The 18,691-nt window shown below is 40.1% G+C and overlaps 2 long non-coding RNA genes across 2 annotated transcripts in view; both read right to left on the bottom strand.

Annotated features, from left to right (window-relative positions):
* LOC133274960 (uncharacterized) overlaps window positions 1-18,691 on the bottom strand; it is an 85,063-nt gene that overhangs the window by 15,600 nt on the left and 50,772 nt on the right. The gene's annotated exons all lie outside the window — the stretch shown is intronic.
* LOC133274961 (uncharacterized) overlaps window positions 6,923-18,691 on the bottom strand; it is a 28,305-nt gene continuing 16,536 nt past the window's right edge. The window contains exon 2 of the long non-coding RNA XR_009745343.1: window positions 6,923-9,213. This is a non-coding gene — a long non-coding RNA (uncharacterized LOC133274961). The remainder of the gene's footprint in view (window positions 9,214-18,691) is intronic.

Raw genomic sequence — 18,691 nt, 5'->3', positions numbered from 1 at the left:
TCTGGGTCATGGGGCTGGATTCTATGCAGCCAGAAAAGCAAAGGAACAAGACAACAGTTCTAATGTGCAGGGAGCAGAGAGTTAAACCCAGCAAAACAAGTAAATATTACATTTCTCAAATGAAATTAACCTACAGAACTTTGTGAACTGATGTTCTCACAGTCTGTTCTTGCATTTGTACCTCTGGAGTGTTATTACCTCTGGATGGGTGGAGCTGAGACTTGCTGAAAAGCAATCTTTCTTCTTTTCGGACTTCAAGTAACCAAGAGGCAGAAGCAGCCTCTGCAGACATGGTTTGGGCTAAAGATGCATTTTTCAGGAATAGAATAAACCACGGAGGCTTGGAGATGTAGGAAGCATTTGACAAAATCCAAGGAAATGGGGAACAGGACTCTGTGAACCAACAGAAATGAAAGGGAAAACCAAAGACTGAAAGAAAACTTCTTTGCTTGGGGTTGCATGTAAAGCACAAGAAAAGGTAATGGGGAGTCTGGAGAGAGGAGACTAGGACCTGACGAGCCATAAGCCATACACTACATTGGAAAAACAGTGGAGATTGTGTAGGTGGAAGAACGGTTGGACAGAGATCAGAAACAGAGGTGAGGCAGAGATAGATAGGGAAAAATCGTGAATAAACTGGCTGGGGTAGATGAAACCTCTCTTGAAAAAAGTGAAGGGAACAGGCTGAATCACTAAAGTGAACACTACCCTTAAGGTCTGCATTTAAACTCCAGGCCCGACACCTCCCAATTATGTTGTCACCCACTACGTGTAAAATCTGAGAGGAACGATTCACATTCTTTTCTAGCATTGCACATAGGAGATACGACCATTCCTTACTCAGGTGACCCTTATGCAGCCTGTTCAAGTGACAGAGTCCTGGGCAATGGATGGGGTCCTAATATCAGGGATGATCAGTATGGGTGCAAAGACGGTGTCATGCTAACAGCCTTGCCGAGTCCTCTGAGTTTACTAGGAAATGACCTATACAGTAACATTCTGTTAAGTGTTCAAAGCCATGCACACATCATTCAAGGGATGTCAGTGTTAAAGATGTCTTTACATTCCTAATTCATTCTTCCACTATTCATTTTAATTTTTCTGCAATATCCATTAATTCTGCCCATGGATTCTGTACATCTTTCAGATCACAGGATAACATTTGTTACAGGGATAAATATTGGTTGTGTAAAAAGGAACGGTAATCAGTTGCAGAAGTTCAAGACTGTTTCGTGAATAAAGAGTAAAGGAAGCTAAAGAAAGCACAGGTTCCTGGTTAAAACAATAATATCCTTGAGCCTTGCATTCCCTATTTACATTTTATTTAAGTAACAAATGCTCCATCCCTGGCAGCATTCAAGGCCAGGCTGGGCAGAGCCTTGGGTAACATGGTTTAGCATGAGGTGTCCCTGCCCATAGCAGGGGGTTGGAACTGGATGATCTTAAGGTCCTTTCCAACCCAAACCGTTCTGTGATTCTGTGATTCTATGACTTTCTTCAGAACCAAATGGAAATCAAACATTTTACATGTAGTCATTAACTGAGCACAATTATTTTCAGAAGTGATATGCTGTCATATTTGCAACTGAAGTTGTTCTTGAATACATAAGGAGCTATGTAGCAACCACTGTAAGAGCTAAGGTTCTTCACATTTCATTTAGACATTCTGAATTAATGAATAATTTGACCATAATCTCTTCCTGACTCAGCTTCCCATTTCTAACTGGGGGATATTACTACTGCCTTATTTGAAGAATCATTGTGAAAAGAAAGAAATAGTTATGAAGCACTAAAATACTGAGATAGGTGTGACAGAAAAACCTGTCTGGAAACTAGTAACTCCTTTGCTAAACTGGGGGATGACTACAGAGCAGGGGTGAACGGGAAAACACAAATCTTTAACAGTTGGTGATTGAGAGGTCCTGCAGAAATCCCTAATCTATGAGAGCAGTTCAGGATTTTATCATTATACTGTCCACAAAATTACAGACAGACAAAGCTACCCTTTATATTTCCCTAGACATCTTTTAGTGCTGTTTTTAGCATCCTTCAGTCCTAACAACAGTTTCTGAATATGCATTTAATACACAGACTATTGATACGTACATGGGGATTTTTTTTGCATATAAAGTATCAGAATTAGTTAATACACTTTAAAAAACCAACAGCTATTTGCCGGGCTGATTCCCCAATGCCAATAAAGACAGGCACTGCTCCACATACATACATGTACCCCCATAACGAAGCATGCAGTTTATTCACCTATCTATACTATTTTGAAGTTAAGCACATTCCTTCAAATTATCTGCAAGATACTTTTTTCCTTTCCTTCAGATTGTCTTTCAAGGCCAGAGCAATGGGAGAACTCTTGAGACTGTGACAGAGTTAAGGTAGAGAAATGTGCCTCTATTAATAAGCAATAATCAAAATACCTTATGAATAATGACATAAACATAGTGTCTAGGTCTTTATCTTCCTCTTTTTGCATACTGCATACTCTCTTTCATATGATTATTTAGCTTGCAGCACAATGTTATGGCACTTACAACAATTAATACATGAACACCTACCAGCTGTGGCTCCTATGTCATAATAGGAGCCAGTGCAGCTGGAGCTGTTTAGGTGACTAGTGTAACTTAATTAAATCTCTCAATTTTCCAGAAAATGCCCTGTACATTTTGAACATCTTGTTCTTCTTGGGCTTCAAATTGCCATGGAAACAGTCTATTTTTCAATATTTTCATGCTGCTTTTCCAGCCTGGTCAGAACCAGGAAGAGCAAAGGCAGTACAAAGCACAGCATGAACAGGCAGCTGGAATAGTTGGCCATAGAAGCCTGCATATAACTGAGTATAGATTTGTCGATCCTTCAAGACCTTCGTGAGATTTTACCCTATTCAGAAGGAATTCTGAAGAGGGTAATTCTGAAGATGTTTACAAATCTAGGCCAATCATCATTTGAGGATGGAAGTGCCTATATGGACAGAAGATTCCACCAGAATTTATCAACAACTTGTGAGACGTGGACAAAGTGCCGATGAGGAACATCTAAGTCTGAATTTAAAACAACTCCAAGCTATATTTATGTTGTGGGTACAGTCTTGAGCTTTGACAGTGAACTGAACTGCTAAACATAAATATTACAAACAGGTACCAGTAGTTAGTATTGATTAGAATAGAGAAGTACTTCAATATTCTAGTGAAAATAAAACCCATCTAAAATACGAACTGGGTAAGTTAATTGCTAAATTTTCTCTTTTGTGCTTTCATAGTAGTTCTCCTAGTAAATAATTTTACCAGTCACTTTCAGACTTAGCAGCCAGAAAATGACAAAATGACAAAAAGGACAGATTTGCAGCTAGTGTTCAGCTTGACAGATATCTATTATGTAAAAACAGTAAATTATGCAAAAAGTACATTGAAATGAAGACACTGCAACTTGGAATACTTGATATGGACCTGCATAAAAAAGCAGTTTGGGGTTTATTTGAGGAATTACTTTGCATGTAAAAGGTCAACTGGTTTAGAGTATGCGTTCTTCTCAGTAATAAGGAAAGAATATTTCATCTACTGAAGGAGCAAAGGTATACATCTCCTAATGAAATCAGGCATATTAGAATCAGAATCAATGAGGTTGGAAAAGACCTTTAAGGTTAAGTCCAACCATCCCTCCAGGACTGCCAAGATCACCACTAAACCATGTCACTCTCCTAAGAAAAGATGATTCAGTTTTAAATGTTTCATGGGAAAGAATAACCTAGCAAAAGTAGAGCAAATGGAAATCCTCATGAATCTATGAGCTGAAACGCTGCAAACTAAATTATTCAAGATGCAAGAGTTAAACGGGGAACAGCTGGAAAGTTCTAGTGCAGCAGGTGTAAATCCAGAGGAGCTTTTCTTCCACCTCACTCAAATCAATTCTTGCTACATGTTTCTCCTTCTTCTATTTTTTCATTTGGGCAAAATCACAGCAAAGAACTTGGCACAGCCAAAAGCACATTCAACTGATTTTGCTCTAAGAGCATATGCACCAACACAGAATACTTATATAGTGTGCTGTATGCACTCGCAGTCCAGAAAGCCAGCTGTATACCGGGCTGCATCAAAACCAGTGTGACCAGCAGGTCACGGGAGGTGATCCTGACCCTATGTTCTGCTCTTGTGAGATCCCACTTGCAGCACTGTGTGCAGTTCTGGTGTCCTCAACATAAGGAGGACATGGAGCTGTTGGAGCAAGTCCAGAGGAGGCCACCAGGATGATCAGAGGCTGCAGCACCTCCCATACAAAGACAGGCTGAGAACATTGGGGCTGTTCATCCTGGAGAAAAGAAGCTGCATGAAGACTTCAGAGCAGCTTCCAGTGTCTGAAGGGGGCCTAAAAGGATGCCAGAGAGGGACTCTCCAGTGACAGGACAAGGGGTGATGGGCTCAAACTGAAACAGGGGAAGTTCAGGTTAGATATGAGGACGAAGTTCTTCCATGTGAAGGTGGTGGGGTGCTGGCACAGGTTTCCCAAAGAAGCGGTAAATGCTCCATCCCTGGCAGTGTTCAAGGCCAGGCTGGACAGAGCCCTGGGTAACATGGTCTAGTGTGTCTGTGCCCATGGCAAGGGGTTGGAACTAGATGATCTTTAAGGTCCTTTCCAACCCTAACCATTCTACGATTCTATATAGAACAAAGTAGCTTTAGAACCTGACTAAAATGACACTACTTTTTATATATTCTTTTAACATCTGCTAAATAAGGTTTTTGACTCTGTTTCCTCACCCTGAAAAACGTTTTGGCTAGTGTGTCACAACATAACACATTCTGAATTATGTTATGAATTGGTGCTGCAGAATCTAACATCTGATACGGCTGTGCAGATGTCCAGCATGATTCAGCAGGTTGAGACTTGAGCGGACTGCAGTGGTCATTACTGAATCAACTTCATAAGTGCCCTTTTCATTTCCATTTCACTTTGATGTTTCCGTTTTAATAATTTTCACATACTAAACATTGCCAAAAAAATACCAGATTCACTTGATTCTTCAGTCAAACCAGAAATGACTAAGTTACTGTCTGAAGAGGTTTACGGCTTTCTTAAACCTATCTTGAATTTTGGGCCTATATAACCTGTATTTAAACAGAGTTACTTTGTTTTCCCAAAGAAGTTTCTCATATCAAATCTGTAGCATCTGCATTTCAACGGATGTGCATGACAGTAAGGAATGGCACGGCTATGGAAAATCAGTGGTTTGCCTTTTGATTTCAAATGGAATTATGAATCTCCTGAAAAAGCAACTGCTTCAGAAGTGTGAATGTGTATAATCTGGGACAAGTTTAGGGTTTTTTGATGCATTTGAAAGACTGTATTTCAGATTTCAACTTCGAATGACTGGATAAAACTTTAAATTTCCATTCCCCCCCCACACATACACTTTCAAATGAATATTTCAGCACTGCAAAAGCAATCATCTGACTTTGCTAAAACCAGCATTTTCTGCCACAAAAAGAAAAAAAAGTTATTTCATTAGATCTAGTAATTTTGGCTATTGACTAAGCTTTACTTCTGGTAACTAGTGCTCATTGAAAGTAAGCAACTTACTAAAACCTAGAATTTTCATACAAATTTGTGTTAAGAATTTTAGCTTTAAGCCCTTCCACTATTAGTAATCTACAGGATGCCACTGCTCACACATGGAACGTCTTGGCTTGATACTACAGCCAACACTCTAGTTACTGAGGTGGAAGCTCCTATCTGGAAGTAAGTTGCTAAAATGCAGCTCATTCTTCAAAAGAAGTCCAGTAATCATCTCAGAACTCCATCTGAGGGATTGCCTCCTGTCAGCAGCAGCTACAGAAGCAGGAAAGAATGCAAGATCTCTTATTTTGCAGGTGAGTTTTACTGTAAGCGTCTACTATGTGAGTGGCCTAACTATGAGTATTTTCATTCACCCTTTTTTATAAAACTAGGCACTAGAGCTGAGATTAAACTGAACCACAAGGAAGATGCCCTCTGCTTTCTGCCTGGGGTTATGTGAGCCAGACTATTTGTAATTAAGAGACACAATGGGAGCAACAAGCTCTTGGGCCTCAATTCTGATGTCCAGAACCCTATTTTCTAGTAATAACATCCAAAGGGTAAATCTGTTATTTTAATTGCAGGATTTTGTTCTCCACACAGCATTACCACACAGAACCTACCACGCTCACCAAGACACACAAAAAGGACGGGCTGGAGCTACTCGGCAACCGGTGAGCCTAAACATCTGAAATGTCACCGTGGAGAAGAGTTCAAATAGGTGAAACAGAGGATTACTCTAAAACAAACAGAAAGTTGGTTTGGTTTGGTCCGTACTACAAAAATACACACAGAGTGCTCAGTGGGATCAGGGAGGGGAATAACAGCAGGCCAGCTAGTCTGTCTGGAAAGCCAGTGCCGCCTTCTGCTCTGATGTTGGATGTCTTTTAACGTCAGCAAAGTTATTGGGTGGAATGACATAACCTTGAAGTCTGCGACCGAGACAGTTTAGTAGACCAATGTGGATATGTCAAGATGAAAGTGGGAAAGTTGTTTATTCAGGTGATTCCTGAAACATTTGAAAGGAGTGCTGCAAAGCAGAACTGACAGATGGGCTCAGTTGGGGAGAACAGAGGGAGTGTATCTGCTGTTTGGTGTCAGCTGCTTGCTGCTTAATGCCATCAGCTTGATTTCAACACCTATTCCCAACTGTATCCCCTGCAGCCGCGTGTGCTCATGCTGGACACAGCCTTTACAGGGAAAAAAAAAAAGAATCCATAGAAGGGTGCATAATTTCTATTAGACAACACAGTTTTTTCACTCCCAGTTGCTTAATTTGTGTCTCATAACAAAGCACAGAATTCTCCCAAGCAAAATTTCCTTCTCTCTCTCAAAGCAACCCCAATAAACAAGGCATCCAACACATTTAGATATTTTATTCTCAGAAGAGAAACAGCTCTACAAGAAAACTTGATAATTCTATTTCATCTTTATGCTTCTTAAACCAGTTCTAACAACCCCAAGCCTTTAGACAACGTGCGAATTACTGACATATTTGAAAAGGTGTCATACTTCATTTTCATGCCTGAATCCATGAATGCTTTGAAAAAATTTCCCTGCACCTGTTTCTTGTGGAAAAGATAGGGTGAAGAGAAGAGAGCTTTGATCTTTTTTATAGACTATATGGGGTGCTTACTTTTAAGAGTCTCGATCTTGCATAGGCCTGTTAGGAGAATTTCTGGAATTTAAAAATGGCAGAAGGATGCCCTAAGATATAATCACCAGCTCAGCACTGACACGGTTTTGCAACAACAGGGTTGTTAATGGCTGTTGCTGCTGCAGCAGAATTACAGTGCTTCTATAGAACATAGATCTTGCAAACTATACAGCAGTTTCACAGGAAAAATCATGCAAAGTATCACCTCAGAATTGGATGGGATACAGCAAAGATTTAATAGTTCTCCAACAGGCCATAAGTAAGGCAGAAACCAGAAAATTTCTCCTCCATATTAACTTCTAAAGGGAACTGAAAGAAATAAAAAGATTAGGCTAGAACTCAGATCTGGTTTCATGTACATGCTGAGGTATCATGTATATCTGGCATTGATCTTATCATCTTTATTCCTAGGATTCAGTCTAAAAAATATCCACTAGCATCTTAGAGTACTCTAGACAAACATTCTAGTCACAAACTAATTTATTAGCATCTGAATTATGACAAAAAAAATCTAGGAATTTTATTTTTTTAATTAAATAAAGCAGATTTTAATAGGGACTCTATGTTTTAGCTGCTGGTGTTTCCAATCCCGACGGTTAAACTACTTCACAGAAGCTGGGACTGAGTGTGGGAGTTAAGGAAAACTGTAAGCTCCAGCCTACAAGGTTTAAGATAACACATTCTTACCTCCCTACTGAGCACAGTTTAAAAATGACCATGGGTGAACTAAAGTGTGGTCACTCATTCAGTCCCATCAGGTCAAAAACTCAAAAGAAGTCATGAACACAATTTGGCCCACTAAGACAGAATAAAAATGAATATAAAACCACCCATAAACAACTGATTAAGTTATAATAGATCATTTCTAAAAACACAGAGAGTTCAAGGGCTAAACTTTTGACATATGAACAAAGGATAAAATGAAAATGGACAGCTGGAAAATACATTTAAAATGAGCATATTTTTGTGGATTCCTCTCTTAGGCATTAGACCAAATCCAATTAAATTCAATGGTAACATTAACAATTACTTAAGTGGGCTTTGGACTGGAGCCTTATTGACTCCAGTTTGTTAGTGATATAAATACAGCAACTTGACTGAAGCTAATGGAATCACTTAAGGATTTTTTGAAAGGCAAAGAGCTAAGCACCCTCAGCTTTCCTAAGAGTAGGTGCTTAAGATTCCACACAGTACTGCCTCCCATCTATGTGAACAAGACTTGGTTTGTTGTGTTAGAAGTGCCAGTTTCTGATGAACTGAATTCCATGTCTTGCAAGCCTTTTTTGTGCATGAGTCTGGCCTGTGAAAGGGAACTGCTTAGCTATCTATTTTGGGCAACAAGTTAAAAGAAAGAAAAAAGAAACCCAAAGAAGGGGTGGTGGGACTGCATTGATTTATTGGCTTGTAAGAGACAGCAGGTGGTAGCGAGTAAAAGAGCCTCCCTGGTGTAGAAGAGCCACCTTGAAGTGGAATGAATGGGCAAAATAACCTGAGTCTGAACCATTAGCAAGCGTGTCTTATTTGGGCCAGTCAGCAAATGTTGCCAGGACATCAGTCCAGAGCAAATGTTTATGTTTGGATTGAATAAACTACAGGATATTAGGTGGCAAAATAGTACCGTATCTATCTTTGCTTTTCCTTGGATACTGCAACAAAACAGTCTAAAAAAGCAGTTGGAATGACACTTGGACTGAATATGTTTTACCCTTAGAAGTCCTGCTTTGGAAGGAATGCATGACAATTCTCTCCAAGTATATTTTTATATTTGAGAAGGGACTGTGATTTATTTCAAGGGGGATCCCACTTGGCTGCTTCCATTGTTACTGAACATTTAAGACATGCTAGAGTCATTCAACATGGTTTCTTTTACACAGATAGTATGAAAACCAAACATATACTTCATACAGATTTTCAGTTGCTGATTTTCAGCAGTGGTAGCAGATTTATAAAGAGTTCTTCCAGTTCTTCCAGCATTCCAGGAAGTCTGTGCCATTCTAGGAAAACAGAACACATTTTGTTCTGTTGAAAGTTACTTGGTAAGTTCATCCTATACAAATTGTGAAACACATTTGAAGTTAAATGGGTAATTTCCCCCTTGAGCCAGTGCAAGGCCAGTGTAAAGTTTACAATCCTTCCATTTACAATCCTAACAGCAACCAGCCTCAGCTACAAGTCCTTCATATTTATTCTCCAACAGTTGTTGGAAGAAAGAAAGTTGCTCTTTTCAACTCTCTGTGAAGCAACTCACTTGGCAATGAGAAAGGAGTTGTTAAAGTAGCCCTTATCACTAAGTACAATCAGTGGTATTCTGCTAGCTGATGCATAACAAAGGTGTGCCATATAGACCAAGCATCAACAGAAGACTATTTTCCCCAAAAGCAAACCAGCTCCCTACACAAGGACGTATAGAAACTATACAACCCAGACTGCATTTTACAAAACTCAGTAGTCTGACTGTCCATTAGCATCAACAAGTAACAACAAGTAATGCTACCATTAGAAAAGTCAGTAAACTTAAAATCAGTTTACAGTGAGTGAGGCCTTTGAGTGTTGTTCTTCTTGGGTCTGAGCCTTTTGAGTTTTTCTCAACCATTTAGCTCTTCCATATATCTTCTTCTGAAGGGTTCAGTACTTCCATGAGCTTAGAGTCATCTGTTCACAAAAGATCTGGTATGAAAAGTTGGTAAAACATACTATTTCCCATGCATTTTTCAATTACTTTGTTATTTAGGCAGGATTCATGTTAGATATAAGGCAGAAGTTCTTCCCTGTGAGGGTGCTGAGGTGCTGGAACAGGTTGTCCAAAGTGATGAATGCTCCATCCCTGGCAGTGTGCTCAAGGCCAAGCTGGACAGAGCCTTGGACAACATGGTCTAGTATGATGTATCCCTGCCCATGGTGGGGGGTTAAAACTGGATGATTTTATGGTCCTTTCCAACCCAAACCATTCTGTGATTCTATGATTCATTAATTATGGTGAGAACAGGTAGTTAATACAGACACTGTTAGTAAATGGATATTGGTGAAAAAGGGTTACTTTGACTTATGGAAAATTTACAACAGCGATGGCAAGTGACTCGAGTTCCATCTCTGCTGCATGTAGTCCTGCTGGAACCATCAAAGACATACTAGCACTGCAATAGGAACAACATTCTGCTTCATTTGTTGGAGACAGGGGAAACAGAATAGACAAAGAATAACTGCATATATCCAGTGGAGAAGAAGCATTAAACACAACTGCAGTGTGGATGACTCAAGGACTAGGATGTGGAACATATCATAGAATCATAGAATCACAGACTGGTTTGGGTCGGAGAGGACCTTAAAGCTTCCAATCCCTTGCCACGGGCAGGGACACCTCACACTACACCAGGCTGCTCCAAGCCCTGTCCAACCTGGCCTTGAACACTGCCAGGGATGGGGCAGCCACAGCTTCTATGGGCAACCTGTGCCAGTGCCTCAGCACTCTCACAGGGAAGAACTTCTGCCTAATGTCTAATGTAGATCTCCCCTCTGGCAGGTTAAAGCCATTCCCCTTGTCCTGTCCCTACAGGCTCTTGTCCAAAGCCCGTCTCCTGGTTTCTTGTAGCCCCTTCAGGTACAGGAGCTGCTGTAAGGTCTTCCCTTATGGAGCCTTCTCTTCTCCAGGCTGAACCAGCCCAGTTCTCTCAGCCTGGCTCCAGAGCAGAGCTGCTCCAGCCCTCACAGCATCTCCAGGCTTCCTCTGGACTCACTCCAACAGCTCCATGTCCCTCTTGTGTTGAGGGCCGCAGAGCGGAACATAGGGCTGCAAGGGGGTCTCGTGATCCAGCTGTCCCACAGGCGCAAATGCACCAGCTTTGATGATTCACTCATTAAGTATGAGAAAAGAGACTACTCTCGCCCATGAACAATTACAGTTCTTCAGCCTGAACAGTTCTGCCTTGGACCCTAAGACTTGAGCATCTGCATCTGACAAGATGTATCCCCCGACATTAAACTTTCAATAGAAGATAAAGGGTCCTTTAGTGTTCTGAAATGGTATTGTAAATAGGTAACATAACCCATTGTCCTGGGTTCAGCAGTAGCAGTCATGTTTCTCCTCCTTGGTAGCTGGTGCAGTGCAGTGTTTTGACTTTCGGCTCGGGAACAGAGCTGATAGAGATGTTTTGGTTTGGCCAAGGACTTTGTGAGCCTCATGCTCTGCCAGGGAGGAGGGGAAGCTGGGAGGAAGCAGAGACAGGACACCTGACCCAAACTGACCAAAGAGGTATTCCATACCACAGCACGTCATGCCCAGGAGGTAACTGGGAGTTAGCTGGAAGGGCTGGGAGACTGCAGGGTTGGAGGAGGTATCGGTCGGAGCTTGGTCGGGCTTGGGGGACGAGTTATAGGTCAGTGGGTGGTGAGGTGTTGTATTCTGTTTCCTTGTTATTTCCTTTATCATTATTATCATTGGTGGTAGCAGTAGTGATTTGTGTTATACCTTAGTTACTAAACTGTTCTTATCTCAACCCGTGGGAGTTGCATTCTTTTGATTCTCCTCTCCGTCCCTCTGGGAGTAGGGGGAGGGCAAGAAAGGGGGGGAAGTGAGCGAACGAATTACCTGACTGGGTTTAAACCACGACACCCATATCCCTCTTTAGACTACCAAACCACCACAAGAAGACTATACAGGTTCACAGAGAGTAATTTTATACGGAGGACAGCTAACAGATTTACACATAATCAAGACTTGATCAACAAATTCAGACTCCTCTGGTTCAGATGACTGTCATCTGCACAAAGAATTAGTTTCATCTTGTGATGTACTAACTTCTCTTAATCCATTAAAATTATATCCCAATTTCAAATACTGTTTATTTGACAGATGTCTATTAATAAAACTGGTTGAATAGAACAGACATTGTATTTTCCTTTCAGAACTGCCAGTGTAGCCTTAGGCATTTTATTCCCTGTAGCAGGAGCAAGCCATGAAAGTCAGCATCCAAAAAACATCAAGCCCACTGTGAACACTCTTGTAGGGAAAGAAAAAATGCAAGCACTTCAATGTGCACTTTTCACAGTTCTCTTGCTTGCACTGATAATATATTTTTGAACAGGGGAAAGATAATCATCAACTTTATATGTAAAAGTTTCAATCATGTTATTAATATACCAATATTTTATTACATAAATCCCCTTGCTTTAGCTCTCCCTGGACTGTATCTGGCCTGAATGAAAGAATATTTGATTTTTGGGTATCTCCTCTTTCTTTTCCAGACTGAAGAGAACTATTTGGCTTCTACACTACAGAACAGACTTTGCAAATTTTAGCTGTCATTGCATTGTCCTTGTTTGTTCTTCTCATTACAGAGAGGACAAGAGCGTTAAAAGCCCCAAATTAATTATTTATACAAAGGATCTCTGAAGAGCCAGGAGGGATTATTAAGACTCTTGTGTGCTGTGAAATTATTTACATGCTGGCAAGAGCAAACAGGCAACATTAGAAATACCTTTCCTAGCCTTTCAGAAAACACTGAAGCACTTTTCTCATGAAGTGCTGATCTTACTAGGAGGATGAAAGTTGCACAACTGACAAACAGACAAAGGGCCATCCCCATTTGAGATTAAGAGAGTATGCAGAAGCCTCTCAGTACGGGTCACGATAATGTAGCACTGACTAATTAAGTAAATAAATCAGTGCCAGTTTTTGATCTATTTGTTTCACTGATGCTTAGATACAGTGAAGATAACGTGCCAGTGTTGTCATAATATACTGCTGAGAGTTTAAATGTCCCAAGCTCTTGTTTTCAAGAAAAATAATAGCTTACAGCTATTTAGGCCATTTAGAGATTACCTGGTAGACCTCACCATGGGACTGGAGTTTCATAGGAGCATGATAATTAGAGATGGAAAAGACCTATTAGATCACTGGGTTCATTCCTTGAAATTGCCTCACAGAGGGGGCATTGACTTTCAATGTACTTTGGATTACATCCATAGTTCCCAAGAGACAAAGAGAAAGGAATAGTAGATCATTTCCTGTAAACTGGTAAAAGCTCAGTACATCTGCTAGAAAATGAGTCTGCATCTGAGCTGCTGTACTGACCTTTCACAGAAGCCTTACGTGAAGCCTTTCACCTAACAAAAGCAGTGCACATGAGAGAAAGGATGAAAGACAAGTGATGAAAGAGTTGTATGGGAGTTTTGTATGAAAGCATTATCATGACTTATATTTTCCAAAGAAGGAAAAATGAAGATTTCTGATGGCACCGGAGCAGTGAACTGCATGCCTTACCAAATAACAGCGCAAATAAAAGCCAAAGCTGAGAAACGGCTACAGGCTGCAAACCTGTTTAATACTAAGCAAGAGTTTAAACTTAGAACAGACATGAATGGTGGCTACAGCACACTTATTAGAATGAAATCTGCAATCTGAAACTGTGTCTGAAATAAAAAAAAAGTTCAGTTTAAAAAGAATTAAAAATCAATGTTTTAATCGCTGATTTCAAAACAACTGAAAGAGCATATAGTATCTCCATAATAAGGATAGGAACAATCCAAGAGGAAGCAAGCTACACTTGAAATATAATTTTTAAAACGTAATATATTTTTTAAATGGCTAAAATTATCTTAAGAAGCTGTCTCAGAGAAATCCATAAAAGTAAGGTTCTGAAAAGCATGGTAAAAATGTGCTTTATACAAAAATGCAGAAGCCAATGATATCTGTGTGAATATGTGTTAAACTGACAAAGTGATTGTGGAGCACAGTGCAACTTAATCCTACTCTACAAAAGCTTCAGGAATCAGCATCAGCACAAATTTAGGTAATCACTGATTTTATAGGAAAGCAATTCTAGAACACTGATGCTTAAGGACGGCTTTAAAATCAGAACCACATTGGTTTTTTTCACTACGCAAACACAGTAAGAGATAGGCTTTAAAGGTTTTGTGATATAAAATAGAATGTGAATAGGAAGGAAAATAGAGGCCTGGAGAAAATCTTGCTCTGTGTCCAGGAGCAAGAAGTAGGTTAATGGAAGCACTCAGAAGAATGCTTAAACTGCCTGCCAGCATGTCCAGTGCTGTACTTGCTCCATTTTTAATCTTCATAATCACATTCAGAATAGAGAAGAAAACTATGTTCTGTGATGATGAGTGGCAGTGAATTAGTGAGGAAAAAGAAGGAAAAAGAAATCTGGTATTACATGTGCTTGTTTCTAGAGTTTCAGTTTTGGATATTGTCAAGAACAGATCCTTACATGCAAAAGTATGTATGTTAGCTATATCTGATTTACTGATGGAGATGTATTATAAAACATACATTTTTCTGCCCAATGATGCAAGAAGTCTGTTTCTCAACAGTTTCCTGGATACCAAAAACATACACAAGAATTCATTCACACATGAGATTAGTTTGATGGGATTTTTTCCTTTCACTACTGAGGAACAAAGGCAAATGAAAGCTAGAACCTTACACACATACACTTGTGTACATTCCAGTTTTAGGACAATTTTAATTTCAACAATAAATATTTCAGCATTAAAACTAAATAAAACAGACATTAAAGAGATAGCCATAGAAGGGATAAATACATCAGCCTTGAATACCACTACCAATAGAGATGGCTCAGCTATAAAATAATGGTCCTGTTAAGTCATTAGGAGCTTTGTTACTAAGAGAACAGGACTTCACCCTTTGATCCTTTCTGTTTTAATTCCAGGTACAGAAAAAAACACAATAATGCATCCATAAAAAAAACAGATTTAGGCATTTTCATTGTGTGCCTGACTGCTTCTGAAGAGGGATGGTTTCTTTAACTGGAATCAAGGTGTGCAAAACCATGCTCCGGAGCGCAACGGAATTTGAGTGACCCCTTTGTATAACCTTCATAGTAATAATCCAGGTGAAAGAAATAATGAATAATAAGAGAATCAGCCAAAATGAATGCAAAGAAAATGGAAAAAGAAAATTTTAGATATGTAGGATCCAGGCACTTACAAAAATGGACTCTTGCTCATGAAACTTAGAAATCAGTGTGATGCATATAGAACAGGGATGCACACATTCCATCAAAGGTTCTGGAAGCCTGTGGCCTATGACAACAGGTATAAAAAGTATAATGGATGAATTTCATTACTTGTGTATGTCATGGCAATAGAAGAACTGGTCTCTTAATGTGAGACCATTTAGACCTAAAGTCTACACAAGGACTAGTTCCATGAAAAACACATGGGGAAAGAGGATTTCAGGGAAGGTCGTATAAAATTACAAAAATCAGAACTTTCCATATACAAAAAATAAAAGAAGAAAATAAAATCTAAGACTAGTATTTGTTAAGCATTCATTTCATGGAGCAATTTTAATCCATTTTAAGTAAAGAGAAAACATTTGCCAGTAAGAGCTCTCCAGAGAGTACTTTGTGTTTGAATAACAACTGTGTTTCTTTTTTTTGGATTGGTGAATGTTTCTGTTTATTTATTGTTACCTATATCCAGATAAGGTAGCAGATTCTTAAGCTGCTACTTTATTCTTGAATAAAGAGGAAAAAGGGCAGTCATTATGTTACAGGGAAACAAACAAACAAACAACTGAGTGCACTATTACTGCCTTTTGAGCTTTTTCTAAGAGTTGTAACATTAAGTTAGTGCTTTGAAAAGTTCTCAGATGGTAAATTGTAAACCATGCCATAGAACATAAAACTATATTCTATGGTAAAGGAGGAGGTAAATGGAGACTGAAGTCCTGCCAGCGCCAAAACTGAATGTCTGTAACTGGAGTTAATTGTTAACAGTACACAGTTGAAAATGGGTTCAGAATATGAAGCACAAAGATAGTGAATTCTTTTGCTGCAATAAAAATATACCAAGACTCTGATTTATTTGTATCAATGGCTGTTATTTGAGTTGTTCTGCACTGAATTTCCTAAATCCTAAGGGCCTGCTCCAAAAACCTCACAAGTACAACAGCCATCAGCTCTGAGTTCAGTGGGGATACTAGGCTTTGTTTAATGAACCTTTTTGACAGATGTGGAAAGCCCTGCTTCAGAGGAATCCTGTACCCGAGATTAAGAATAGCTATCACACATGCTTAAATATGACTATGTTCTCAACTAAGTTCTCAAACTGTGCCTGATTTTTCAAACCAAGGCTTAGATTTTAAAACATCTATGCTTCCAGGGAAATAGACCAAAAGCTCATCTAGTTCCAACCCTCTGCCATGGGCAGAGATGCCTCACAGTAGACCACATCACCCAAGGCTCTGTCCAGCCTGGCCTTGAACACTGCCAGGGATGGAGCATTTCCACTTCTTTGGGCAACCTGTGCCAGTGTCCCACCACCCTTACAGTAAAGAACTTCCTCCTTATATCCAATCTAAACTTCCCCTGTTTAAGTTTGAACCAATCACCCTTGTCCTATCACTACAGCCCCTGATGAAGAGTCCCTCTCCAGCATCCCTGTAGCCCCCTTCAGACACAGGAAGCTGCTCTGAGGTCTCCACACAGCTTCTCTTCTCCAGGCTGAACAGCCCCGATTTTCTCAGCCTGTCTTTATACAGGAAGACCTAGTATAATTAGACTTGGGCAGTAAGCTTCATGAGATATAAACTATTTTTATCTAGATATTTCTACAAGCATTTCTGATTTTCCCCTAAAGCAATTATGCTCTGTGCAGTAGAGAGATGAGAGCTTCTTCTCCAGCACTCCAGGAATATCACATAAAGCCAGGAAGAGCTAAATTCAAACAGATGAAAGTGTTTTTGCCACAGCATACAGATCTGTATTCTCTTCTCCAGGCTGAACAGCCCCAACTTGCTCAGCCTGTCTTCATATAGGAGGTGCTCCAGTCCCCTGATCATCCTCGTGGCCCTTCTCTGGACTTGTTCCAACAGTTCCATGTCCTTTTTATGTTGAGGACACCAGAACTGCACACAATACTCCAGGTGAGGTCTCACAAGAGCAGAGTAGAGGGGCAGGATCACCTCCTTCGACCTGCTGGTCACGCTCCTTTTGATGCAGCCCAGGATACGGTTGGCTTTCTGGGCTGCAAGTGCACACTGCCAGCTCATGTTCATTTTCTCATCAACCAACACCCCCAAGTCCTTCTCCACAGGGCTGCTCTGAATCTCTTCTCTGCCCAACCTGTAGCTGTGCCTGGGATTAAATGCTGGGTTAATAATCCAAAGTACTGTTGTATGCATGTGCACTGGTTTTGCTCTTTAACAGGCTGATAGCTGGCATTGGAGACAGGATGCTGGGCTGGACAGACCTCTCCTCTAGCAAATATTCCCCTGATCTGTACATAACTATATGCTGCCATGCAATGATGAAAAATAATTTGCCAGACTTTTGGCTGAATTAAGGGTAGCCAACACCCAGCCAGTTTGCCCCTTGCATAGAACCTTGTCTCAAGACATGTCTGCCTTAAGAGTCTTGTGCTGCGCAGTTTGTGTGACTGCTGGAACATATGGGGAATGCAGCCACCAGAACAGAAAATACGAAAAACATCACCAGTAACCAGATCTCCTTGTTCTAATAGTTTACTACTAACTACGTCTCACAAAGGAGAGGTGATAAAGTCATTAGGTTGAGCAAGAAAATAGCTACATCTAGTAGTGCCGTTTCTGTGCCAACAGTCAGGTAACAACCAAGAGACACTCTAAGCAACGTTTGAATGAATGAAAACCCCCTATCATCCTTTATATGAGGCTCACCTCTTCTAAGAAGTCCTGACCAGTGGGCAATGACAGTCATGCATATTTCAGACACCCTACCAGCCAGTTAATTGCATTGACAAGAATAATTATTTGAAATATCAACCATAGGTAGCGACAGGACAAGGGGTGATGGATTTAAACTTCAACAGGCGAAGTTCAGGTTAGATATAAGGAAGAAATTCTTTACTGTGAGGGTGGTGAGGCAATGGAAAAGGTTGCCTAAAGAAGTGGTAAATGCTCCCTCCCTGGGAGTGTTCAAGGCCAGACTGGACAGAACCTTGGGCAACACGGTCTAGTGTGAAGTGTCACTGCCAGTGGCAGGGGGTTGAAACTGAACAATCACCAGGTCCTTTCCAACCAAAACCAAGCTGTAATTATATGATTCAACACCATACATCAAAACAATGAATTTTAAATGAAACATTCCATCATTCTGCTTCCAATACAATCAGCCATACACTTAACAACATGCAGAAAATAAGTACTTGCTTTAACCCGATGTATTACTAAACTAGGGTATACTAGGTGGGTTAGGGAAAAGGGAATATGCCTTTCACGGTGCTTTTCTAACCTTTTTAATCACACAGTTCATGTCTAAGCATTGATTCATCTAAAGATGCAAGCAATGCTCAACTCTAAACACACATAAAAACTTCCTGACTTAAAAATCAGTTTGTACTTTGCTGAATAAACATGATAAGCCCAAATGAAGCTTGCCCTAAATATCCTTATGAAAAAAGGACTGTGAGTCATTAAATAGGATTCTTTGGTTTAGGTATTTTATAACTCTCCCC

Source organism: Pezoporus flaviventris, unplaced genomic scaffold (genome assembly GCF_033815535.1).
Source record: "Pezoporus flaviventris isolate CSIRO_AGI_PZ_B2104156 unplaced genomic scaffold, CSIRO_AGI_Pfla_v1 ptg000037l, whole genome shotgun sequence".
In the NCBI taxonomy this organism is placed as follows: Eukaryota; Metazoa; Chordata; class Aves; order Psittaciformes; family Psittacidae; genus Pezoporus; species Pezoporus flaviventris.
The sequence above is the reverse complement of the archived record's forward strand: the minus strand, read 5'-3'. Positions and strand labels throughout refer to the sequence as shown.